We start from the raw sequence: 25,250 nt of genomic DNA on the forward strand, positions 1-25,250 counted from the left end.
GCTGTTGACATCCATGTGAGGTAGCAACAGCCCTTCTGGGTCTGAGGTCTTTCAGGTCTTCCATGTAAAGTGACTGTCTTGCTTGAGGCAGGGACAGAGCTGCCCTAGAGGATGATCTCAGGGTGGGTAGATGATACCTGTCCCGTGGTGCTGTGTCCCTCCTGCAGCACCTGGCAGGGCAGCAAGCTCCTATAGGCTCGTGGAAGGCCGTGAGTTTGCTGCAGGCTCTGACAGCTGCTGATGGCTTTTTGTTGGTCTGTCTTTCTGGGGTTATGATGTATTGAGGGAGATGCTGCGTGTTGGATTGCAGGCTGAGAGCCAGAGCCTGGCAATGGGAGCTGAGTGAAGAAAAGGAGCCTGGTGGTTCCCTTGGCACGAATGGGGCTGAACTTCACCTTTGGGCAGAAGGTTCCCAGGTCAGGGGCAGTGCCCAAGGCTGGGGTCGCTGCTCCATTGCAGAGCAGAGGTGCTCAGGGCATCAACAAGCCCTGCTGTCACCTTGCTCATAGCAATATCTGTGTGCCTGTGGCTGGTATGAAGAGATCCTTCACTGCCCTTTGTTTGGTGGGGGTTGGGGGGCACCTGCTGGGCACTGCTCAGTGCAGCATAGACACCCGCAGTGCCACCTCTCACCGGCGTCGTGGGAAGAGGCTTCTCTAGACTGCTAATGTGGAGCATAAATCGTGGTGGAGACAGGGTAGGTCAGAGGAGGGAGGCAGGAGCAGCAATGCATTGCAGTCAATGAGACACCGTCCTTAGAGGAGAACACGGGGTCTGATGTGGAGCAGAGGGAGCGCTCCCGCCCTGTGCTCTCCTTCCAGGTCACTGACAGCTTTCTGCTCTGTGCTCACTTTGCTGTGAGGCTTCTGAAGCTGCTCCCAACAGCAGGACCTGACCCCAGGCTGGGGATGGGGGGTGGAGGGGAAATGCATGGCTGCACCCTGGGGCTTGAGGTCCTGCCCTGGGACTCAGGGTCCTGCCATTGGCATGCAATTTTGGGCAGTGGGAGGAGAGCTGGGGTTGGTTTCGTGGTGCTGTCCCTTACCCGTGTGCCCCCGTCCCTTCTCACAGGTTGTGCCCAGGGTTTGTTGCCCCCCCCCCCCCAGGCGGGGACTGCAGAGCACTGCTCCATGGAGCTGTATTTTCAGAGACTGCGGGGGATGTTGTGTGTGTAAAATTAGCACTGCCTTGTTAGTCCTTTTCAGGCTAATTCGGAGTGAAATGCTTTAGCAGCGGTGGGCTGATTCTATCAGGAGAACAAGAACTAATTAAATTCACTCTGACCATCAAGCAGTAAATTATTTATACCCAGACAGATGCAATCTAATCTCTAGCATCCAACCCAACCGAACCTGCATCCTACTCGATTCAGGGCTGGGGAGGCAGATTCAGAGCACGAAAGGGCAAAGGGAGGGCAGGGGGCACAGGGGTGAGAGGGCCCTTTGCCTTTGAGCATGGCAGGGATTGAGGGACCCTCCTCTTCCTCCTCTGGGGATGAAGGTCTCATTGCACGCTGTGGCCGCTCCATTGCACGGCTCCTCCTGCTCACTGCCCATCAGTGCTGTGTGGGTGCACGAGCCGTGTTTATCTCCTTAAGGTCTGTTTCATTTTTGGGTGTCTGACCCCACATCTGATCAGCTCGTTCCCACATTGCAGTGGTAATGTGAGCTTGGGCTGCTTCAGAGCTGCAGTTTGCTCTAATTGCTATTGAGCCGGCGTTGCTCTCCTTCTCCCCAATCGAAAGGAAAAGTGTGAAACCATTTGTAGTCCTTCAGGGGGGGTGCAAGCAGCTCCAGCAACCTGGGAAACTGCCTGGGCTGGGGTTAAAATATTGTGTTAAGCATTACCCGGCCTTAATTTATATGGGAGGGACTCAGGAGCTCATTGCACAGCTGCTGTTTTTGCTTTCCTTGGGAAGGAGATCTCCATCCAACGTTGCAGTGCTGTGCAGGGAATGCTCCTCTCCCCCAGCCAGGCTGTGGGTTGGGACAGGTGAACCCAAATGGTGTTTGTAGTGGTGATCAATCTCTGCAGCAAGAGAGGGAACTCCGATTCTGAAACAGGCTCATAACTCTGAGCACACACATCCCCAGAGCCCCAGGCACTATTAATCCTCCGCGCTCCCCGGGGCAGGGAGGGATGGGGGGAATGTCACCTTGTGGCAGGAGAGCTGTGACACGCTGCCAAGCTCCCTCGTGGAGATGTCTCCTGCTCTCCAGATCGTTGCAATGGACCATGTGGCCTGGCAATTGATTTAGAAAGGGGGGGGAACGGTAAAAGAAAAGGCAACTGCTTAGCTCTGGTTTTGCTGCTGCTGAGAGGACAGATTTGCCTGCTGGCAGCTAGCTGCCATGAAATGGATGAGCTGTTCAAGTGTGGGTTATGGGTTTAGGATCAGCTTGCCTGGGCTGCGATGCTGAGCCTGGATGGATGCACGGTGTGGGGCTGTAAGGGGCCGTTCCCAGGGGTCCCACAGCTCTATGGCTGCAGTGTGGGCCTCGTGGGGTGAAGATGTGCTGCAGCCCCCCACGGGCAGGGAGATGGGGGAAGCGGTGTGAAAAGCATGGCCGGGTTTCAGCTGGCGGCCGAATTGGATAATAGGAGGTTGATTAAGCAGGCTGCACTCGGAGGAGGGAGTTAAGCATTTCCCTCTGGGCTGGGTGAAATTGGTTGGAAGGGAATGCGGGCTGCGCATGAGGCAGCTGGCTGGAAGAGAGGGGCTTTGCAGCAGCAGCAGCCAGCAGGGACGGTGCTGTGCAATCCCTGTGCCATGCTGTGCCGTGCTGCCACAACCCGTGGAGCTGAGCTGTGGGCGAGCTCCCACTGAGCTCCCAGCTTCCCTGGGGTGCTCACGCCATCAGCACATCTCTGCTTGTGGCTGCACGCCGTGCTCCTGGTACTCCTGCACCCATCCGTGCCCACTCTGCCCATCCTCAGCCTCCACAATCCCAAGGCCCTGGGGTTTCTTTCTGCTGCTTCTTTCTTCTCTCACTGGGTTGCATCTGGACTGAGGGGAAAGAGGAATAGCATTGCTGTGTGTCTGCACAGGAGATGAGCTCTGAAGCAGCACCAGGGGAACGTGGTGCTCTCAGGGAGCTGTGCTGGGGGCTGCGCTGTGTGGGTGCTGCTGTCCCAGTGGGGGTGGCACTGCCTGCAGGGCTGGGGGCTCCTCGGGGCAGGCATTGCTTCAACGCAGGAGCACGTGGGTATCCCCTTCCAGTCCCAGAGCTGCAGGGATGCGATGCTGTGGGATGAGAGCAGCCCCCATCCCATCCCATCCCATCCCAGTGCTGGGCACGGCACAGTCCTGCTGTGCAGCATCCGGGCTCACAAAAAAGCACAAGCGTTTGAAAAGTTTTATATATATATATATATATTTGTATTTTTATTTTCCATTTTTTGCCATAGTTCCCCAACCCTTCTCTCACACTCCTTGTTAAGCTGTTAAATCACTCCATTTATTTAGTACAAGCATTGCTGAGAGCTCATTTTTATCTTGGTGAAAACCAGACTTGCTCATGGGCACATAATGAAATTGTATAAATATACCCTTAGCTGGGAATCTAATTTATTTTTCCTGTTCATTATGGGGTAGAAGGCCATTATGAGATGTATAACTTTTTTTTTTTCCCCAGTGCTGGAATTGAAAGGCTGGTGCGGGCTCTTTTTATACTGATGATTTCGTCCTGATTCAATTTAAAGCTGGTTAGAGCTCAAATACTGGAGCGTAATTGACAAAGATCGGTGTGGGTTGTAATGCTAATGTTGTGGCGGCGGGTTTGGCAGCGAGGGGTGGCTCCCAGAGGGGTCGGTCGCCGAGTGCCATGGGGACGTGCGAGCAATGGGGCCAAGCGGGTGGCACCCACGGGTGTCCCCAGTGTGGGTGTCCCCATTGTGAGTGCCCTGCAGGCAGAGTGCCATCCTGTCCGCGTGTCCGTCAGCGGGATTGATTTTTGACGGTATTGATATTGCTATCAAGTCGTGTTTACAGAGCTATAATTAAGCGGGGCCATTTAGCAGGCGGTGTTAAGTGCCGAGTAGATTTATGGAACGGTTCAGCCTTCTGCGGTGTTCTGTTTCACCGCGGAGCGCACCGGGTTTGTATGCGCGCTGCGATTGGATTTGGTTGACAGTGATTAGGATAATGGGGGTTTCCAGGGTCGTATTGCCAAGCTAAGGAAACAGCAATTATTGTCCCGCTGCAGTATCAACTTAATTGCAGCCATTTGCAAGTAACACAATCCCGGGCTTGTGGGGCGAGCTGAGGGGGGCAGCGGGGTGACCCTGAGCCTTGTTGGGTGGGTGAACCTCCATAGAGGGGCAGGGACACTGAGCAGTGTTCCATTTGGGTTGCGAGGCTGCAGAGCTGGACTCTGCCCAGGGATGGAGGGGGCCGTGCACCCCTGTGCCCCTCCTGCAAAGCACAGAGCGAGGTGAGGTGAGGGATGCTCCACTGTGTGCAGCGCAGTCTGTCCATCCATCCATCCATCCATCCATCCATCCATCCATCCATCCATCCATCCATCCATCCATCCATCCACCTTCCTGGATCAGAGCACGCTGTACAGGGCAGCCCCCAGCTCACACTGCCCCAGTTCACCGTGGGGATCAGATGGGTTTGTGCCGACTCAGAGGTGTTAAATGGCTCTAAATACTCTTCACGCTGCAATATCTTCACCGCAGCGTTTAATTGAGTGCCACTGAAATGCCTATAAATAAATGTAAATGCCTCTGCCAGTACCCTCCTACAGCATCTCCTGAGCTTGCAGGAAGCCAATGAGTGGCTCTGCTCCGGATCCACTCCTGTGCTGTTCTCCCCTGTCCCCACCTGAGAGCGGCGGATCCCCATGGTGGGATCCCTGTGCCAACCACAGCAACTGGCACACGTCAGCATGGGCATTCACACAGTGAGGGGCTGTGTGTGGGGCTGGTGAGCTCCTCTCTCACCCCCTGACTCCTGATGGAGAAAGGGGAAAGCTTCACAGGACAGCTGTGCCATTGCCCTGGGGTGCAGAGATGGGAGATTGTATGGGGGGCAGCCCTGCTTTGAGTGATGCCGTGCCATCCCATCCCATCCTGTCCCATCCTATCCCATGCCATCCCGTCCCTCCCACCCTGCTGCCAGTATCCCAGGAGGTGCTGGGGCTGCACTGCATCCATCTGTGTGCAGCAGCTCGCCAGCTGTAGCAAGAAACAAATCCAAGGGCAGGAAATCAGACAGCAGAAGGAAGGGAATGGAGCATTTCACGGCTGTTTGTGCTGCTCCTGCATCTGTATTTGTGTCCAGATTCCTTTGTGATTGGAGATTCTTATATACTAAAATAGACGGATTTCCCACCAGACTGCCTTAAATCTCTGCCACATCAGGCTTTGAGTCCAAACAGACAAGATGTGCGTGTTCTGTTTTATCTATTGCAAAAGGTGCTTTTTGGATGCTGGTGTGCGGTGCTGCCTCCCAGAGAAGCGCTGCTTCATTCTTCCCACGTTTTCCCTTCCCAGAGCCTTTATAAGATAATTAAAACAAATGGAATAAGGAGCCTGAGAAAAGGACGGTGCTGCCTGGGTGTGGGGTGGGCGCCCCATGGCACGGCCATGCTGTGCAGGGCTCAGGGCTTGGGATGCTGTGCCAACTGCATCCCTAAATAGGATCCTCAGCCCTGTCACTTGACTGCCTCTTCAGTGCTGATGAGCCACTCTGATGTTACTATTTAAAGCCCTAATTGCTTTAATCAGCTCGCCGTTGGCCTGTGTGCAGCTCAGGGGTCCAGGCGCTGTGGGGGGCCCCCAGCCTGGCAACCAGGGGGAACTGTGCCCTTGGGGAAGAGCTTGGGGGCTGTGGGGAGAAAAGGAGCTGCTGTTACCATGGGTTAAAGGAAGCAACAGCGTTAAGGAGCCGGGAATTCCCTGTGCCTTCTCTCCCTTTGCTCACCTTTATCACCATTAATTACTCCCCAGGGTCCGAGTTCACCTTTGGGGCTGGCAGTGAAGGAGGAGAACAAACCCTACTCCCGTTCCCTTACAGCAGTGGGCCACATCCCAGCCCGGGCTGCAGCTTTGCCCTTGCAACATCTCAACCTGATGGTGGCACAGGGTTGAACTGTTGGCAAGGGGAACTGCAGCATCCTCCATCTCCCCCCCCCTCCCCCTTCCTTCCTCCCATCAGGTGCTGTGGGACCGTGGGTGACACCATCCCAGCGCACCCTGGGCTATAGCAGAAAGCATTGCACAGCAGTGCTGCTGCTTCAAGGGGCTTCCTGGGGAGCGAGGACATCTCTGCGTTGATTCAAGGACGTCCCTCCTCAATTAAATCCCGGCGTGGACAAAACAAACGGGCTGCTGAGATCAAAGGAGTTCTTCTTCTTTCCCCCCCACCCCCTCCCCCCTTTTTTTTTTCTTCTTTTCTTTTTAAAAGCTTATTTCTTTGAAATTGTTGAAAAGATGCATTGGAGGGAGAGCTGTGTGGGTTTTTGTTTCCATTAGCCTGGTAGGGAGGAGGAACTTCCATTCAATTCGCGTCAAGGCGTCTGCCTGTATTGTTGCAGAAGTGGACTGTTGGTAAAGATCGGTTCTGGGGCAATGGCTTGGGAACACTGCAGGCTGGGACTCCCCTTGTATTGCCCTGCAGTGCCACTGGGGCATGGGGTGCTGCCTCCCCACATCCCCTTTGGTCTCTGCCAGATGTGGCATAGCATCACAGAATGGCTCTGATTGGACCTTAATGATCGCCCAGTTCCAACCAGGTTGCTGTGGGCCGGTTGCCCCCCATCAGCTTGAGCTGCCCAGGTCCCATCTAAGTTGGCTTTGGGCACTTCCAGGATGGGGCACTATGTGAGTATCCCTGTCCCCAGAATGGCTGTGTTGCCATCTCAGGGTGCAGGGAGCAGTGGGACGTCTGCTGTCCCCTCGTGGGATGGGGTCCCCCCTGGTGGCAGTGTGCTGAGCACGGTGATTACGCATCCCCTGGGACTGATGGTGCCATGAAAGCATCAGGCTGACCCGGGGGTGAGGATTTGTGATGGAATCTGCCCATACAAAGGTTTTATTGCATCCTTTACACGGGGCAGGAGGATCACACCCCATGCCCAATCCGTGTGGGCTCAGAGCATTGCAGACAGCCCTGCTTCCAAGCATGGGTGCTGTCTGCACCATTCCCTGCTCCCCCACCAGCAGCCCCATTGTGCTTCCATGCATTGCTGCTCTTGAGCTGCAGCCCCAGCTCTGCCCTGGGGTGTTTGGCTGCATTTCTATGGGGGGTGAGGAGCAGCTGTGCCCCCCCCCACAGGCCTGACCTCCTCCTGCTCCTTCTTTCAAGGATCCGTCTGTGCAGAAATTGCCACCGGCCCCGTTTCCTTTTTCCTTTTAAATGGTGTCACTCTTAAATTTCCTGCCTGCTCTAATAGATTTTTATATAATCACTACAGTGCACTTTTAAAGAGCGATAGATCACGTTCATTGCTTTTCCCCGTGATTAATTTCCCATAATAGTCCTCTGTAACACCAAGGCAAAGAGAGGAGAGAGAAGAAAACCCCCACATTATCCACTTTGTGCTCCGAGTATAAATGAATTAGATTTAATTTTTGTTTAATTGTTTCCATAGCTCAGCCTGGGCTAACTTTGCAGGATAATTTATTTTGCAGTCTTGGGGAAAAGAAGGGAAGGAAGTCTGCAGCCGAGCGGTCTGCCTGTGGATAGTGCTTAATTACAGCTGGTCGTCTGATCTGCTGGTAATTATTGGCGTCTCGTTAGGCTCCCTCCTGCTGCGCTCCCCTTTGCACTGCTTGGGTCAATGCACAGAGCAGGGCATGGAGCATTGTACAGAGGAGGGCACAGAGCATTGCATGGAGCTTGACATGAAGCTTGACACGGAGCAGGGCATGGAGCACTGCACAGAGCATTGCATGGAGCAGAGCACAGGGCATGGTGCATTGCATGGAATGGTGTACCCAGCATTGCATGGAGCAGAGCACAGGGCATGGTGCATTGCATGGAATGGTGTACCCAGCATTGCATGGAGCAGAGCACAGGGCATGGTGCGTTGCATGGAATGGTGTACCCAGCATTGCATGGAGCAGAGCACAGGGCATGGTGCATTGCATGGAGCGTTGTGCAGAGCAGAGTATGAAGCACAGAACGTGGCACAGAGCAGGGAGAGAGGAGCACAGAGGTGGGAAGGCTTCTGTGTTTCCATGTGGTCCCCTGGTGGCAGCATTGTCCTGGGGCAGAACTTTGTGCCATCCCATCCCATCTCAGATCATGGGAAGAGCAGCAGGGCTGGAGCCACCACGTGTCCTCAGAGCCCATTAATCACTGCCAATGGGGGTATCAAGTCCTGCTTAAAATGCATCGGCAGTGCTGAGGTGAGAGCAGGAGCTTGAGAGAGCCTCTGTTAATCTGCTCCCTCAGAGACTGGCTACCTTCGGCCTGTTAATCAGTTGCAGTAATTACAATCCCAACTTTACACGTGGAATGTTAATTAACACACGGATTCAGGGGCCAGCAGCCAGGCGCTGTGTGCCCGCTGTGTGCCACGCTGCTTCTGCTGCATGGTTGCTGGGTGCTGGGCTGTCACTTGGTGTGCTCAGTTCTTGTGCTGCTCATGTTTTCAGGCTGGAGAGCTGGTGTTGCCTGGTGGCTCCCATCTTTCACTGTCGCCTTTCCCATGAGCTTTCAACCAGGTTCACTAAAGCTCTTCTGTCTTTGCGTCCGTGCTGCTCATAAATCTGGGACTTGTCTCTCCAGGCCCTGGGCTGTTGCCAGTCTTTAGGTGATCCAGCTCCTCAAAATGAGGAACACTTCTCCTGGCATTCCTGGCTTCCTCCCATCACCGACAGCGTTGCGAAAGGCAGTGGGGCTCAGATGCTACGGCAGCTGCCTGGAACAGCAGGGTTGGGAGCAGCAGGACTGCAGAGCTCAGAGCAGAGCTCAGTGCAGTGGCATCTGGGGACCCCGGGGCATCATATTGTCACTGTATGTCCTGGAGCCTCTTGGCATGAAACCCCCACGGAGGTTGGAGATGCTCATGTTTCCCTGAGAAACACACATTGCTGTGGACATAGGCTGCCTTTCCTGGTGCACTCGCAAAACAGGGCACTGGCCCTGGTGATGCAGCTGTGTTCTGGGTGCGCATTGGGTTGGGTGTGTGCATTGGGTTTGGGGTGTGCATTGAGTTGGGTTTGTGCATCGGTTTGGGTATGCTTTGGGTTGGGAGAATACATTGTGTTGGCAATGCACTTTGTCGTGTGTTGGGTTGGGTGTGCATCTCGGGTTGGATTTGTGCATTGGGTGTGTGGAGGGCTGGGGGATCTGAAAACTGTGGCGTGGAAGGAGTGAGCAGGCAGCATTGCTCCAGGAGAGCACGCTGGGACTGACCTGCCTGGGATTTGGAGCAGCGATGGTTTGCAGTCATGGGGCAGAGCCATCCCAAGCTACCGTGGTCCAGGGATGGAGCAAGCCAGGTCTGAGCACTGTGTGTGATGGGAGGTCACAGTCCTCCTCAAGCAGAATGACAAATTTCCTCATTCCATGACACTGAGCCCCGCGGGGTTTCCAGAGGGCTGATCATGGGGAAGCTGTCATTTCCGTCCTTAAAGTGTGAGTAGTGAGTGGCAGATGGCGAGGGAAAGAGTTTAAGATCTAATAATGGCTGGAGGAGTGGGGAAGGCATCCCTGAGCAGCCGGGGTGTCACCTTGAGAGGCAGTGCTGTGCATGCAGCTGGGATGGCCATTCTTCAGGGCAGCTCCCCTTGTCCCACCCCTGCTGAGAGCATCACTCTGCCCTTCCCTGTGTATCCACCTTTTTGCATCTATCTTTAGGCAGTGGCATGGAGCAGCCCTTCTCCTGCCTGGAGTGCCCTGGAGCTTTTCCATGGCTTTTTCCCCTCGTGCCCCCCCGGTGCCATCTTGCAGCCATATTTTGGTCCCGTGCTTGGCGGAGGTGCTGCTTCCAGAGCTGCTGACAAGGATCCAACTTCAGGATACCTCCGTCCTTCTGTGCTAGAAAGCACTGGCGCTTCTCCATGCACCTACTGCCTGCTGGCAGAGCACCAGCTGGAGCACCAGAGGGAACAACAGTACCTTCTGGGACCGTCCCCGCAGGGCACTGGGGCTGCATGGGGGAATGGCACCACGACTGCTCCATGGCAGTCCTGTCCTGCTGCAGGCACAGATGCTTTCTGTTCCATTTGAACTTCTCCATCTTATCAGTTTAGGGATTGACTGAAGTGTTTCTTCCTCCTCTCTCCCTCCTTCCCTCCTGTTACGTACAGCTGCGCGTGGATTTTGGGGTCATGCTTGTTTACATTGGCTCTATTTACATGAATGGTGTTTGTTTTCAGAAAAGCAGCAGAAATCCCATACAAACACACGTTCCTTGCATCCCACCCCTGCCGGCTCCAGGCTGGTGCCCCAGGACAAGCCCCTGCCCACAGCTCAGCAGCCCTCTGTGCCAGCTGAGAGCCCACTGCTGCGTGCACACATGTGGGCACGTGGTGACCCTCTGTGGGTTGGGTTGGATGCTGAAAGCCAGTGCAGCCATGGGCGGCAAGGATAAGCTTGGGGGAGACCCTAACCCTAACACAGCAAGATCGGGGTGGGGGGGAAGAGCATTTAAGAAGGAAAAGCAAGGGGAGGGAAGAGGTATGATTATTTGTTCAAACAGCCCTCAGCTGTGGGGTGCCTTTAAAGCTCCCATTCCCTTTCTGTGGGTCAGGTGGGCAGAGCTGGCCTGCAGCAGAGCGGTGCTTTGTTGGAGCGGCTGCAGTTGTGGTTATTAGCAGGGATGCAGAGACCCAGAGCCTCAGATCTCTGTGCGCTGCTGAGGGAAATAAGCAGAGCTGCCTTATCACGCTCATTTAACTGGTTAATACATCTTCAGAGCAAATAATGCAGTCTGTGGGTGAATTGCTTAACCAACCTCATTACTATTGTGCATTTAGCAGCTTGGAGGAAGATAATACCTTTCAGGTTTGACCCAATTTTAGTTTTTGTTGTCATAACCATGGAAAATCGACCTTCAGAGACCCTCAGCAGTGAGCCTGAATAGGAAGTGATTTACAGCAAAAGTGCTGCGTGGAATACTTAATGCACTTGTGCAGAGGAACAGACTGCACTGCTCCTCTGGCACCCGGCCCCCCCGCAGCAGGTGCTGCCTGTGCCCTCCCCCTGGGCACGCACTGCCCTCAGATGGTCCCTGTGGGGTGGGGATGGGGCTGCCATAGCCAAGGGCTGTGCTGCCAGTTCTGTCCTGAGCACTGGGGAGCGCACAGAAGGGCTGAGTGTGTTCCTAATGGGGAGGTGCCGGAGGGCTGCAACAGAGGGGTTGTGCCCGCAGCTGCTGTCTGCATAGGGGCAGGTCCCTCTGACCTCCTCCCCAGCACTTCCTGAGCCCTTCTCCATCCTATTTTTCAAGGTGGTTTCTCCTCCTGCTCTGTGCCTCTTTCTCCCTTCCTTCCCAGCCCTTTAATCTCATAGAAATGCACCTCCAGTACTAAATGAGGCTGTGATAACTCCCTGTTCTCTGGAGCTGGGTTCCAACATGCAAATGCAGCGAGCGGGGCACATCCTGCTCCCAGCGCCCGCTCTGCTCCTTAATGAGCCCCTTCCTTTGGCTCACTCAGCCTTCCCTGCCTGCAGCCTTTCAGGACGTTGCGCTGCGCATCGTGAGCAGCATGCACTGTGTGCCGTTTGGAGCTCGTTATCTCGGGCTCTGCAGCACTGCATGCTGATGGTACAGCAGCTGCTCACCCGCAACCCCAGGGGCTCCACATGGGGCCCTTTGCAGCACAGGGCCCGGTGACAGCAGGAGGGTATGCAGTGTGGTTTGGGGGCTGCGTGGGTGCTGGGATGAGCTCTGCTTTGCGCTCTTTAGGTTACATTCATTCTGCTGCTTTGCAGCTGAAGGAGAAGCTGCTCCCTCAGCGCAGGAGTTCAGAGTCTTTAGCCTTCCTCTGTGTCACCTCTGTGGCCACGGATACCTCCAGGTGTGACGTAAGTGAAGCTTGGGGAGAAACATCTTCTGTTCAGCATCGAAATCCTATTACCCAACGCTGTGTTCTGCTGCACAGATATCAGCGTGGCGCAGATAAGTGGGAAATAGCTCCTGATCTCAGCTGCTGCAGCCGCTCTATCTGGGGCTGCACAGGCTCTGAGTGCTGCTTCAGTGCATTTGCTGCTGAAAGAGTCCCCGCTCTCCCCTGCTGCTGGAACAAAGGGAGAATAGCTGTTCTTGTTTGCCTTCACAGCTCTCCCCTCCACCTCCCCCCCCCCAAAACCCAGCCCAAAAGGACAGTTCTGCATAGCCGTGCTGCCGCAGTGAGATCCAAGTCACAGACATGTATGGGTGCTTGTCCTGCAGAGATGAGGCTGGGGCTGAGCATTCTCCCAGCAGCCCAAAAATAAGCAGCTGTATTGGTATTGGGGTTGGGGTTGGCCTTGGGATCGCTGCTGCCTGTTATCACTCCTTCTCTTCCCTGCGCTGCTGCTGGCTTTGATAAACCCTCTCCTCAGCCTTCCTGGGGTTGGGTTGTAGATCCAATCGCAGCGGTTTATTGTCTGGGACCAGCTCAGCAGCATGCAGGGTGCAGTGCACCTGGGGATCGGTAATGCGCTCCCGTGTCCCACATTCATTGCACGTAAGCATGGAGTCATGCAGTATCCCATGTTGGAAGGAGCCCACGGGGACCACAGAACCCAACCCCATCACCACCCAAACCCAAATCCTGCATCAGAGAGCGATGTCCCAGCACTCCTTGAGCTCCAGCAGCTCAGGGCTGTGCCCATTGCCCTCTGGGCAGAGCCCTTTCCTTCACCCTGACCTGACCCTCCTCTCACGTATCTCCATGATGTTCCCTTGGGTCCAAAGCATCCCGGGTTTTTTCCTCATCTTGGGTAAACCCTGCAGTGCAAGAGTGGAACGGCGGGTGGATGTGTCCATGTTGGCAAGGAGGTGCTGGGGATGCTGCACGTGGGCTATGGGCACCCTGGGGCTGTGGGTCCCCTGCCTGCAGGAAGCGGTTTGGTGGTGATTAATGGTGGCTGTGCCAGTGGGAGAGCACAGGAGCCGCGTGCGTGATTAAAAACCGCTCTCAGGAGCCCGCACGGCTGAATCTCCACTTAACCCTGCGCTCCGCTTCGGTGTCTGGTAACAAAAATAATCAAAGGAGGAGAGGAGCAGAGCTGTGAGTGGAGCTTAATTTGAGGGAGAGCTGCAAATGGGTTTCCGTGCAGGGTGGATTAGGAAATTGGGCTGTGACAGATTGACTTCAGAGGTGACTGATGGCAGGGGTTGGGGGGGGCTTTGAAGCATAAGGTTCTGTTGAGCTGCGCTCTTGCTACGCGCGTTAATCAGGAGCAGAGCTTAATGAGCAGGAATAATTGGATGGAAGGGGAATTCCAGCAGGTTGGGGAAGCCTGGGGACTCCCTGCATGGCTCGTGGGTCCTCTCTTCCCTGCAGCTCTCCGTGGTCTCGCAGGTGCAGCGCTTGCTGCAGGCTGCATGCACTGGGGATGCCTGGAGCTGAGAGCACCCCATGCGTGGTGCTGATGTCGGAGTTGCTCCGTGGGCTCCCAGCAGTGGCTCTTGGTCCCTTTGCAGCATTATGGGATGGGGCAGCTGTGCAGCTGCTGCGCAGAGACTGATGGCCCCATCCGGGTGCTGCGCTGCTCACTACTGGGATGCTGCTCGAATCCGTGCTGGTGCTGTTGGCTGTGCCCTGTCCTGGTGTCACCACCAACCCTCACCCAGAGCTCCTGCTGCTCGGAATGAGAGGGATGCTTGTGTGCCACGCTGCTATGGACACTCGTTTTCCCTCTTCTCTCTGCTTTGTAATGAGCCAACCTTGGAGGACCTTGAGAGACGCTCCCGCTGCTTCCCAGTGACTTTTCTGCCACCCTCTGCCCCCTGTTCTGCCATGGCGATAAATCTGCTCCCAGTGCAGGGCCCGTCTCACTGCACTCACATCACTCACATGGGGTGGGGGGGCTGCTGGGATTCGAGGGGCGGATGGTGAGTGCTCAGTGCCAAGATTGACGCTGTCCCACCTGGTGTGAGGAGAAAGGCTGTGACAGTGGGGGATATGTGATAAAGGACTGCCCACTTTGCCCAGTGGGGGGAAAGCAAAATGGAACCATTCAGACAGGGTTGGACTGCAGCTGCCCCCCAGGAGCTGAGGGGCTGGGGGTATTTGCCTCTCCTATTCCCCCAGGCTGTGTGCTTCATCCTGCTTTGAGATGCCCCCACCAAAGAGAAACCCTGAGCACTGGGGGGCCGTGCTGTACCCATTGCAGCCAGGTGGGATGTGTTATGGCCACGAGTAGTGTGTTGGGATGGGGCAAAATATACATAAGACCCTGCAAGCTGTGCTGCTCAGCAGCTTTGCTGCAGACTCCTCCGTTATTAGTGATGATGCCTACACAGGGACAGCACTGGAGCCTCTCCCTCTCTCTTGCAGGCTGAGCAGCCGCTGCTGTGAGACCCTGACAGCTCTTCCCGACCGCACGCAGGAGCAGATATCAGCGTGAGCTCCAGCTGCGCCCACAGCACCTCTCCAGCCCCAGGTATGTCCATCTGTCTGTCCCCACACAGCTGGGCAGGGAGGGAGTTTGTGGTCTCTGTGGGGCTGAGGCCAGGTCCTGCTTCCCCAGGGCCATGCCTGGTGCTGCAGCCCATGGTCTGATCTGAGCTATCACATACCTGGTACCGGCACTGTGCAAGGGCCATGTACCACCTGCCTGGGTCTGAATGCTTCCATGAAGCTCCCTCAGAGCATGGCATCACCTGTGGGGTAGGCACTGCTTTACTTGGAACCCCCATCCCCATAGATCGGAGCTGCACAACATAGGCAGCAGCCTGCATGATGCTGGGGTGTTGCATGGGATGCGATGTGGTGTGTGTGCACCTCTCATGGAACAGCACCCAGCGGTGTGGGGAGAGCCCGTCAGCACTGCTGCACTGCTTCATCTGTCCCACGGGAGTGCTCTGGAATGGGAAAATGAGTGTGAATTGGAGGAGCTGAGTCCCCCCCCGCTGGGGGCAGAGGTTGTCCTGAGAGAAGGATTAAAGCGAAGCCTCTGCGAGGAGGCTGTGCAGATGTATTTCCCCAGCTGCATTAATCAGCTTGAAGGCAGCAAAGGAAGCTGAGCTCTGTGTATCACCTTGAAGCTCTTATTATTTTTTATTTCTTTATTTTTTTGTCTTTTAGAAAACTTTGGGTGGATGTTATTGCTCATGAAAGCGAGGGTCTGATCATGCTGGGTAGGAGCAGGCATAGTGTGGGCTGCCGCTATTATGCAAGCTTCCCACATGCAGCTCTGCCAGTGCATGCTGTTCCAGAACAACAGCCCCAGCCCACCCCCAGGGCTGCACAGCCCTGCGCTGCCCCATGGCCTGCACTGCCACTGGGTCCTGTGGGTTGGGGTTGTCCGGCCTGGGGCTGTCATGGATGGCCATGTGGCATCCCTGGTCCCAAGGGCAGGAGCATGGTGCTTTGCTTGGCTCAGGGTGCTCATAGATAAATCCTCTATGCCTGCATGTCACTGAGCCCCAAGGAGATGCTCCCCATCATCCTCCAATCCAAACGAGCCCTCCCTGCGGGGAAAGCGCTCCTGGAAGGAAGACTTGAAACTGAGCAATGGAAAAACATCAGAAAGGGGAGCCCTCGAGGCGCTTTTGTTCCGTGAGTGGGAGTGCTAGATCCGCTTAGACATGAAAGGCTGCAGCTCCATCCCCAAAGTCAGGACGGGGCTGCGGCGAGGGGGAGGACGGGGGGCGGCTGCAGGGGGAGGTCAGCCCGGGAGCGGCTGTCACCGGGATCCCCTCTTCCCCCTCCCCTCTGAGTGAGGAAATTGGGTCACACTTGAAAGTCAGTTTCTTGGCTGTGGATTTAATTTGGCTTTTCCAGGCTAGTTATCATATAATAAATTCCAGGAGATTTATAGAAAACATGCCCAGGGAGGCTTAGGCGGTGTGTAACAAGATTTGTGCTATTTCCCGCTGTAGAGCAGATCCAGTGAGCGCTGTGTGCCCGGGGCAGGGCTGGTGCACTGTGGGATGGGATGGGCTTGGGGACCCCAGCTCCTGCAGCGGGACCATGCATCCCTATGTGTCCCCATCCCCTGTGTCTCCATTCCTCAGACCCCACAGTGAAAGCCTCCCCCACACTGTGCTGCAGCCACTCCAATCCCCCGGCTCCTCAGCTGCCAACAAGTGGCTGCGGGACAGTAAGCTGAAATCTGCAGGTCCTGGCTCACTGTGCCTTTGGGAAATGGGTTTGCTCATTGCTTTGGGGCAGGCCAAGAAGGCATTCGTTTTGCTGAGATTTCTGACGTTTGCAGCACCGTGGCAGCAAAGTGGCTGGGAGAGAACCAGCACAGCACAGAGGGCACTGCCAGCCGTGCTCCCCACACCGCCTCTCTCTCCTAACGCCGCCCAATTAGTGTCTTATTAGTCACTCCGTGTGTTAAAGCATTAAGAACAATTAAGGGTGAGAAGAGTTTCCAGATGCAGCAGCAAGCGCTGGAGCCGGGAGCTGGCAGCTCTGCTTGGTGCTCCCATATGGAAACAATCTCGAGCACAGCAGGGCTTGCTGTAGGACGGCATCCTGCTGTGGAGCCAGCGTGGGGATCCCAGGGCTGGTTTGGGGTCCTGGGGTTGGTGTAGGGCCAGGAGGTGGGCTGTTCCCATTGGGATGGGGTGAGGATGTGGGGCTCAGGGCTGAGCACATTGGGTCATTGCCACTGGGGCAGTGTCACCGAGGCTGTGGGGATGGCACCAGTGCTGGGAGAGGTGTCCCGGAGCATCAGGATATGCCTCAGCACCTGCTGAAGTGCTCCTCATGATGAAGTCTGCATGTGAACTCGGGTCCAGTGTTTATGTAGTTGCTGGGCTTGGTGTGGCCCAGTCCCTGTGTGCCCAGCAGTGCTGGCAGCCCCACACTGTGTTGCTGGGAATGCATCTGGGACAGCGTGCGTGGGGAATGATTGCCTCGACAGAGATAGCTTTCTTGTTGTGACACTTTGAGGCACGGGAGATGTAGCACAAGCAGATGGGTGTGACTTCAGAGCCTGAGTGCAAGTGACTTCAGCTCCCCAAAATAGTCCCTGGTGCAGAGAGGGGGCACGGAGCTGATAGGGTGCTCCAATGTGCGGTCCCAAATGGGCAAGGTGGGTGCATTCCAGCACTGCATCCATCAGTGCAGTGGCTGCAGGCACTGCTTGGAGGGGATGGTCTTCGGCGTGCTGCCATAGCTCTCCTCCTGCTCTCCCCAGGGTGAAGCACACGGTGCACGGACAGATGGTGCTGCTGAGTGACCTTGCAGCTCCGAGCTGTTCCCTCAGCTGCTGAGTGATGGTGGGAGCTGCAGGGAGCGAGCAGCGGTGCTGCAACCTGCTCACGCCAGTGGAAGCCTGTCAGCTTCCAGGGCTGCAGCCAGAGCACAGCACAGCACAGGGCTGGAGGAGCCCTGCAGCGTTGCCCCGGTGCCAGAGCATCCAATGGGGGGCTGTGGGGAGGGGATGACACTGCTTGGAATGGGATCTGATAAACCACGCTCTGGGGATGGAGCACCACACATTGCTGGAGCAAAAGGAGCTGCAGGGCTGAGCGAGCACCCGGTTCCTTGGGCTCCCATGGGCAGGTGCTGCTGTGCCCATCACCAGGGCCGTCCCCATTGCAGCAGCACAGCAGCTCCGCATACTTAACATGCAGTGAGTGTTGTACTTGGGCAAAATTTAGACGTAATGTTTCTTTATTTTATTATTATTATTATTATTATTATTTTCTCTGGTGCTTGCATGTAAATGTGGGTAGGTGCTGTCCTGATTGATGGCAATTAGCATTTTCTAACGGTAACAGCTGTTCGGATTGCCAGGAGGCTGGTACCTCGCGCCCACGCTGCCATCTGCTCCGCTGGGCACTGCCTGGGGAGCGGCGCAGCGCTGCAGAGTCGCAGCTCCGTGCTGGGGTGCACTCAGCAGCATCTCCTGCTTTCTTTCTTTCTTTCTTTGCTTGGTTTGTTCTATTTTCCCCTGGGTTTGTGGATGGGGGAGATGATAATAATGCAAAAAGAGATTTTGGGGGTTTATAAATAGCTCGTTGTATTGATGATGGGATGGAGGTTTTCCATCTGATGCGTAGCCCGGATCTGGGAGCCAAGCAGTCCAGAAGGCCCACGGAGGTGGGGTGTGTGGCACGGAGATCCCAAAGCATTCTGCTCAGCCTCTCTGCGGGGAGGTACCCCAGGAGATGCCCTGCGCTGTGCTGCTCTGGTGCTGCGGCTCTGGATGGGCTGATGCAGTGCACAAAGCACAGCCGCCCCTCCTCGTTTCTCCTGGAAATCTCTCTCCTCCCAAGCAAGCAACCCAGAAACACACTTGCTATTTTTTTTTTTTTCCTTCCTTTTTTTTTTTCTCACAGATGCAGGAGGTGGTGACTCATAGTCAGCTTGGAACTGAGTAATGTACCTAGATGTTTCTCTGGGTGTTTTTCCAGGTTAGAGCAGAGATTCTTGCATGGTCCATATGCGCAGCGTTCTGAACTTGGTGCTGCCCAGGGCTGCTGGTGCCCGGTTGCTGCTGGTGCCCAGTTGCTGCTGGTGCCCAGTTGCTGCTGTTGCTGCCCATGGTGCCATGCTGGGCCGCATGCACTGCCCACCCTGCAGGAGGGCTGCAGCTTTGATAGGGCACTGCTGCCTCTCGCTGCATCTCACTTGCTCAGTGCTACTCTGTGCTGCTGGGCTCCATGTGCTCTGCCCTTCCCCTGCTGCTGGGAGCTGTGCTCTGTGCCATGCACACTTTTCTGGTGCTCCCCAGCTCCTGTGGCTCAGATCCCGTTGGCTCCGTTCTTTATCCGCTTAGTTCTGGGGCTGCTCTCTGTGAGCTTTATTCCTCTCGCTGAGGACTTTATTTCCTCTCCTTGCATTAAGTAAAGCTCTGCACTCCTGGCAGCTTGGAGCCGGTGCCCTCTGAGGTGCTTCGCTCCTTGCTCCGGGAGCCAGCCCTGCTTTGCAGATGGAGTTTTGTTTCCTGCTGTGTGACTGAGGCTGAACCAACACAGGGCCATTTGCGCTAAGGTCTCATTCTGCAGCCTTAAGCCTGCCCGAAGCCCCAAGCTGCTTTCTGCCGGGAGCACTGTCTAGGGGAGCCCCACAGCCATGCCGGTGCCGCTGCACATCCATGGGCCTTGATGCCATGCTCAGGGCTGTGGCACACAGCAGCGGAAAGGAGCCCAGCTCTGTGGCCACGTGTCACCGCGCTCAGTGCTGCGGCGCTCTGAGTGGCACCAAGTTGTTTCCATGACACATGATTAGCTCTTCCCTGGGCATCACTCACATTGCTCTAAAAAGACTCTGGCGTTCCTCCAGCTGCTCGCTAAGCTGCTTCAGAGCAGAGGCAAACGTGGTGGTGAATAGGGAGCCAGGGCTGGAGGTGTGGAGCTGTGGCCGGGTGCAGGGGATGCACACAGCCATGGGCATGGGGGCAGTCAATGCTCTCCAGGCACCTCGAGGTGGATTTCCCTGCGCACAGCTGTTACCCAGCAGCACCACAGAGAGAAGGGATGGTGATTAAATGACAAAAGGTGAATTATAGAGAAAGTGCTTTCCTCCTCTCCGGAGAGCTCCCACGCTTTCTCTGAGGTTGGATTCAGAGGCATTTCTGTTCTTTTTATCATCCCCCCCAAAAAAAAAACCCTCCTCCCCTCAATTTTCCTTTTAAGAACATGAGTCAATTGAGGCGCACACAAAAGGGGAGCGCTGGGAGCCTCAGCTGGGGGCTGCATGCTCCAGGGCCGTGTTGGAATACATCCCTATGGCACAGCCCCTCCAGCCTTCCCCAGCTTGGCTGAGCGCTGCGGGAGAAGCTGAGAATCACAGCCATAGGGCCCTGGGGATCGTTCCATTGGGATGGCTCTCTGTGCCATTCTGGCAATGGCACCCAGGGATGGGATGGGACACAGGGAACTGGGGACTGTGGAGGCACCATTCTGGTGTCAGCCAGCAGCGAGGTCCCTGCATCCCAGGGTTGGGGTCCATTGCTGCAGCTCCGCTCTGCACACAGCCGCTGTGCCATGCTGTGTCTGTATCCAGTATTCATGGGAGCCTCACCCGGGGAAAGGTGACCCTGGCACTGATTACTTGTTAAATTCTGGCAGAGAAGGAATGTGGCCCAGTCATTCCCCCCTTGAAATCAGAGCTGTGTGTGGAGGGGGGACTGAGGAGGCTGAGGGCAGGGGAACAAACCAAGTGTGGCATTGACACGGGGCCAACCGTGCTGCCCCTCTGAGGTGCTTCTCCTGCTGTCCTCTATGGGGACTATACCTGTCCCTCTCGGGGTATGTGATGATTGGGGAACTCTGTGGGTCTGTCAGCCCTACAGGACCCAGGCACAGCAAATGGGAGCCCACGAGGACCCGAGGAGCACAGGGCTCCTATAGCTGCACACAGAATGCAGGACTGGATTGCTCCATTGGAATGCAGTTGGATCTGCTCCATTAATGTGGGATCTGCTCTGGTTTGGGACCCAGCACTGCCACAGCCTGCTCCGGGCTTAGAAAAGTCCCAAAAGGAGCTGTGACTGAGTGGGGGGCAGCCTCAGTTCTGCAGCAGCACGGAGCCCAGCAGCACTGCTCTCTGCCCTCTGGGCTCCATGTGCTGCTGGGTGCTCCTTCCTTCACTTCTCCAGTGGAAAACAGCCCCGCGCTGCCGTCATCATCATTTTTCCCCTCAGCTGTTTTCCAAATCCACAAAGGAAAACTTCGCAGAGGTGTCAGCAGCCCAACAGCTCGCTCTGCTCTAATGAAATGGCTCCGGAGTGCAGAGTTTGATCTATTTTTAAAGCGAGCTCCTCGCTGTCTCTACCCACCCTCCCACAGTGCAGCTCCATCACTGCGCTCCCATCACCCCACTCCTGTGCCGTGGCTGTTCCGTGCCCAGAGCGGCTGCCCCGATGCTTTGGGGCCGGGGATGCTCCTGCAGAGCAATAGCAAGGAGCAGCTGGGGGCACCCAGAGCTTTTCTGGCAGAAGGAGAGCAGCTCTGTGCGACTCTCGTGCCTCCGAGCAATAGATGTGCTCTGCTTGGAAGTTTGGTATTTTCTCCTCGTTTGATGCCCTGTTATTAAAACTCAGTTTTCTACGAATAACGCCCTTTAAATAGAACTCATCTCCCAGCAGTGACTCATCTCTGAGCAGTGCTGGGCAGGGCTGGTATCACAGCACTGGGGATTCCCCCCGGTGTGTACTGTGCCCCACTGGTACAGGGGTCAGAGTTCGGGGCTGAGGTACCATCCCTGTGCCCCAAATGTGGGGTTCAGGGGAAGGGCGTGGGGCAGAGGGTGCTGAGTGACCCCACGCCTGGCACAGCCTCCACAGGAGGGCAGGAGTGGAACAGGCACACCCAGCAGGAGCTGCTATTAGAAGCTCATCCCTTTTGGTGCTGCGTGGGGCAGGGGATGCTGCACTGCCCTCACCACATCCTTTTCAGCCACTCCTGGAATCCCATCGTGGAAGTGCTAAACCTGCTGATTATCAGGGTGGCCCAAAGGCTGCTTCGTCACTATTTGCTGCTGCTTTGTCTCTGTGTCAGACCCTCTGGATGCAGAAGGGACACCCTGACTGCAGCGTGCCCCATGGCTGCAGTGCATCCCATGGCTGCCTTGTGCCCCATGGTTGCTATATGCCCCATGGCTGCGATGTGCCTGCAGGGATGCTCAGTTTCCCTTTGCCACAGGCTGGTTTCTAGCTGCAGGGAGACCCCAGGATGGGAATGTCTGCCCCACAGTTGGGTTTGTTGCCCGTCCCTCCCTGTGGCTCCATGTGCTGCAGGCTGCTGTTCCCTGGCGAGCACAGTCGGGGCGGTAGCAGGCGAGCGCCGGAGTTAATTGGCAAAGTTGTGGGTGGAAGGAGTAAGTGACAGAGCGCTCTGGGGCATAATTGAGTGCTGCACAGAGCGTGGGAGTGGGGAGCGGGAGGGCTGCGGGTGGGACGGCAGAGCAGAGCTGTGTGGGGAGCACAGGGCTGGGAGGAGAGAGGCGTTGGGACTGAAATAGGCACTGGAGGTGTGGGAGAGAGGGGGGCTTCCTGAGACGGAGGGACCGTTCTTGTCCTCAGCATGTAGTCCTGTGTGCATGTAGTTATTTCCTATTGGGGTGGAAGAGGGCACAGGAGCGTCTCTGACAGTGGCAGGTTGAGCTCTGAGCTGTTGAGGGCTCCCGCAGACATCAGCCCTTGCCCACCCTCTGCCCCCTCCCTGGAAAGCTGCTCGCTCCAGCGCAAAGTTTTCCTATCACGATTATTATTCTTTCTGGTCTGGCATCTGTTAAAGTGACAGCAGCCTGGGAAAGTGGACGGATTGGAACAAATTTCTCATAAAAAGTAGCTAAGTTGATGAAACCATTACGGTGCCTGCATCCGGCACTCAATCACTGTGACACAGTGGGGGAGAGATGCACGTGTGCATCTGGACACTGAGATCTGCAGGAGCATGGGGCTGGTTGGCCTCACCACTGCATGCATCCATCCCATCCCATCCCACCCCACTGCCAGTCCCAGAGCTGATCTTTTCCTCCTTTGGGGCTCAGCCCTGTGTGACTGTGGCATTTCTCAGCCACTCTGGCTGCACACAGAGCGCGGAGCCCTGGCTCCCCCAGAGGTGCAGGGGGCACAACAGGCTGCTGCTACAGCTGCTGTAGCTGAGGGGATTACAGGGAGGGGCTGGGATCCCTGCAGACAGTGGAGCTGCTGTGCGGGGTCCTTGGCAGTGCAGTCCTTGCAGGGTCACAGGGATGTATCTGTGAGGACTTGCCCGTGCCCCGTGCTGCATTCATGATGTGTGTGTTGGTTGCCCAGCCACACTCCCCCACTGCTCCAAATTCTGCAGTTGCTTTTTGAAGCAGGCAGCTTATCTCCAGCCCAGGTCCCAGCAGTGTTTAAATCCCATTTCCACTCCCACCCCAGCTTCATGCTTTACAGAGATCCCACTCTGGGTACCAGCTCAGGAGGAAAACACTTTTTCCTGGAGGCACCGTACTGTTCCTCGCTCTGACCTACATGGCAGTGATGCTCTGGTGCATCCCAAGCCCTGCACACAGAGCTGCCCACGGGGAGGTGATATTTCAGGAACGTCAAAGCTGCTCAGCAGCAGCCAAGCACTCAAACTCCTTTTGCTGGGAGCTCCCCTGGGCACGGGTGGGTGCCCACCCCATAGACTGCATGGCAGCAGGGCCGTGGTGGGGGCCCAGGGGTGTCAGACTGAGTGGCTGTGCTGTGATGGAGCATCAGGAAAAATGCAGCAGTTTCCCTTTGCATCGCCTCTTTTTCTCTGTTGGGCTGCAGGGGATGCACCCCAAGTTGTGTATGTGTGTGTGGGGGGGCTCAGTGCTGGCAGACCCCTCACTCTGGGCTGCCTGCTTCTGCCGTGCCCTTCCCAGCAGTGCTGCAGCTTCCCTCTGCGTTCCCCTTTACCTGCATGTTCCCCCAGTGATGATTTAGAGCTGGAAGTCTGCGCTCCGACATGGGAAGAGGTTCCCAAGATAAAATAATCTCCGCCAGCAGCTGAAGTGACAGAAGCCCCATTAACAGCAGCATATGCCTGGAAACACACACACAGATCGGGGGAGGGGGAGCAGGAAGGGAAGAGGGGGGGGAATCTCTGATAATTGCTCTGCTGCCATTGGGACGCTCTGTGCTAATTTACAGCATTAGCAGAGCCGGGATGTGGTTCCTTCTCCTGAGCCCGGGCAGGGCTGTCCCCTGGTGCAGGCAGCTGTAATTATCTGCATTTAACTGAGGGCTTGTAAAATCTATTTGTCTAGCAAAATGCGAGTGTAATTGCTGTGAATTGAAGGAGGATGCAGGAATGGCTGGAGCAGAAAGTTGGGTCCCCCTGACCGCACCCTGAGGGCTCTGTGTCAGCCTATAGGTGCAGGTGTCTGTGCTTTGCTGAGCCCCGAGGTGAGCACCGAGTACCTTCAGGGCACCTGCAGCTTTCATCCTTCCCTCTTCCATGTGCTTTTTTGACGAGAGCCAAGCTGGGAGCTGGACGTGCTGGGAGGGCAGGAAACAGTGCTGGGGTGGCGATTGCTTCACCTGTGCCCTTGGCCCATGTGCAGCTCATTGGCTGCACAGGGGTGGGACCTTCCTGCTGCAAAGCAGGAGCTTGGGGTGGGGGGAATGTTTGTTCTTTGTAAGCATTTTCCTTACTGGCACCTGGAGATGGGATGCTGAAGGCTGGTGTAGCGTTGATGTGGCTGGAATCTGCTAATTGCTGTGCTCACGTGGAGCTGGTGGGGTGAGTAATGTGCATACATGGGGGGAATGCTGGCATTTTGGGGGCTGCTGTGGCTCTTTGCTGTGTTTGGAACACTGAGGCTGCTCTTGGAGTCTGTGCTGGAAAGATGGTGTTGAAATGGGGGTGTGCAGAGAAGTGTTTCTTGGTCTGGAAGCGGGATGTGATGGTGGGGGGGGAGCTGAACTTTCATCCAGGAAAAGTCTGAGAGGCAGCCGTGCAACATCAGCAGCGCTGAGCTGTGATCAAGAGATTTCTGTGAGCGCTCTGATTTAGCAGCAAAGAGACGTAATGAGATCCAGGGGCTGAGAACCAGGCAAATTCTGGCTACGAACGAAGTGCTTTTAAGTCTCCGGGGTGGTCGTTAATGACAGGAGCAGCTCCAGCCCGTGGGGGATTCTCCATTGCCTGTGCCCCACGTGGATGTGGGATCCGACCCCATCTGAGGCACAGTGGAGGGAAGCAATGCTCAGCACTGGGACAGATGCTCTTTTGGCAATACAGAGTTTTGGGGCTTGTTGGTTTTATTGCATGATCCACAGTAAATCATCCCTCTCTCCTGCAGGGGAAGGTCTCTGCTTTGCTTATAGTGTTGGGTAATGGGGTACAGCTGACTTACTCAAAGTTGCACTCCCTGTATCGACTGGCCCAGCTCCTTCTTGAGGAGGGAATTGGTTTTGGGGCCCCCAACCAACAGCTCCTTATCTCACAGGCAGGCAAACAGATGCATGTCCCGCAGCCCACCCTCATGCTTTGTGCTCCCCAAACCCCCGAGCTGGCAGAGCTGTGGGCGGGCAGCCACAACCCTGCGGGATGGGGGGAAGCACGAGCAGTGGGTGAGCGGGCAGGACATCAGCTCTGCAGGCACCGGGATGCTCCCCAGCACCGTCCATCTGCTCCTTCACTGCTGTGTGCAATTTGTGCTGTGGTCTGAGGCCAGGCTGCCCCATTCCTTCCGCTGGGCAGGAGCTGCTG

General features: G+C 55.9%; 1 protein-coding gene across 19 annotated transcripts in view; it reads left to right on the forward strand.

The window, feature by feature from the left end:
- The window catches only part of RBFOX3 (RNA binding fox-1 homolog 3), a 108,258-nt gene that overhangs the window by 34,660 nt on the left and 48,348 nt on the right, over positions 1–25,250 (forward strand). For 14 of the 19 annotated variants that reach the window (XM_072352066.1, XM_072352074.1, XM_072352083.1 and 11 more), the window contains exon 2: positions 14,449–14,554. The gene's annotated coding sequence lies outside the window, so the exon portion shown is untranslated. Of the gene's footprint in view, positions 1–7,638; positions 7,726–14,448; positions 14,555–24,168; positions 24,279–25,250 lie in introns of those variants that run through there. The other 5 variants (XM_072352076.1, XM_072352068.1, XM_072352085.1 and 2 more) reach the window with 4 other exon arrangements.

This window comes from Excalfactoria chinensis, chromosome 17, assembly GCF_039878825.1.
Source record: "Excalfactoria chinensis isolate bCotChi1 chromosome 17, bCotChi1.hap2, whole genome shotgun sequence".
NCBI classification, from domain to species: domain Eukaryota; kingdom Metazoa; phylum Chordata; class Aves; order Galliformes; family Phasianidae; genus Excalfactoria; species Excalfactoria chinensis.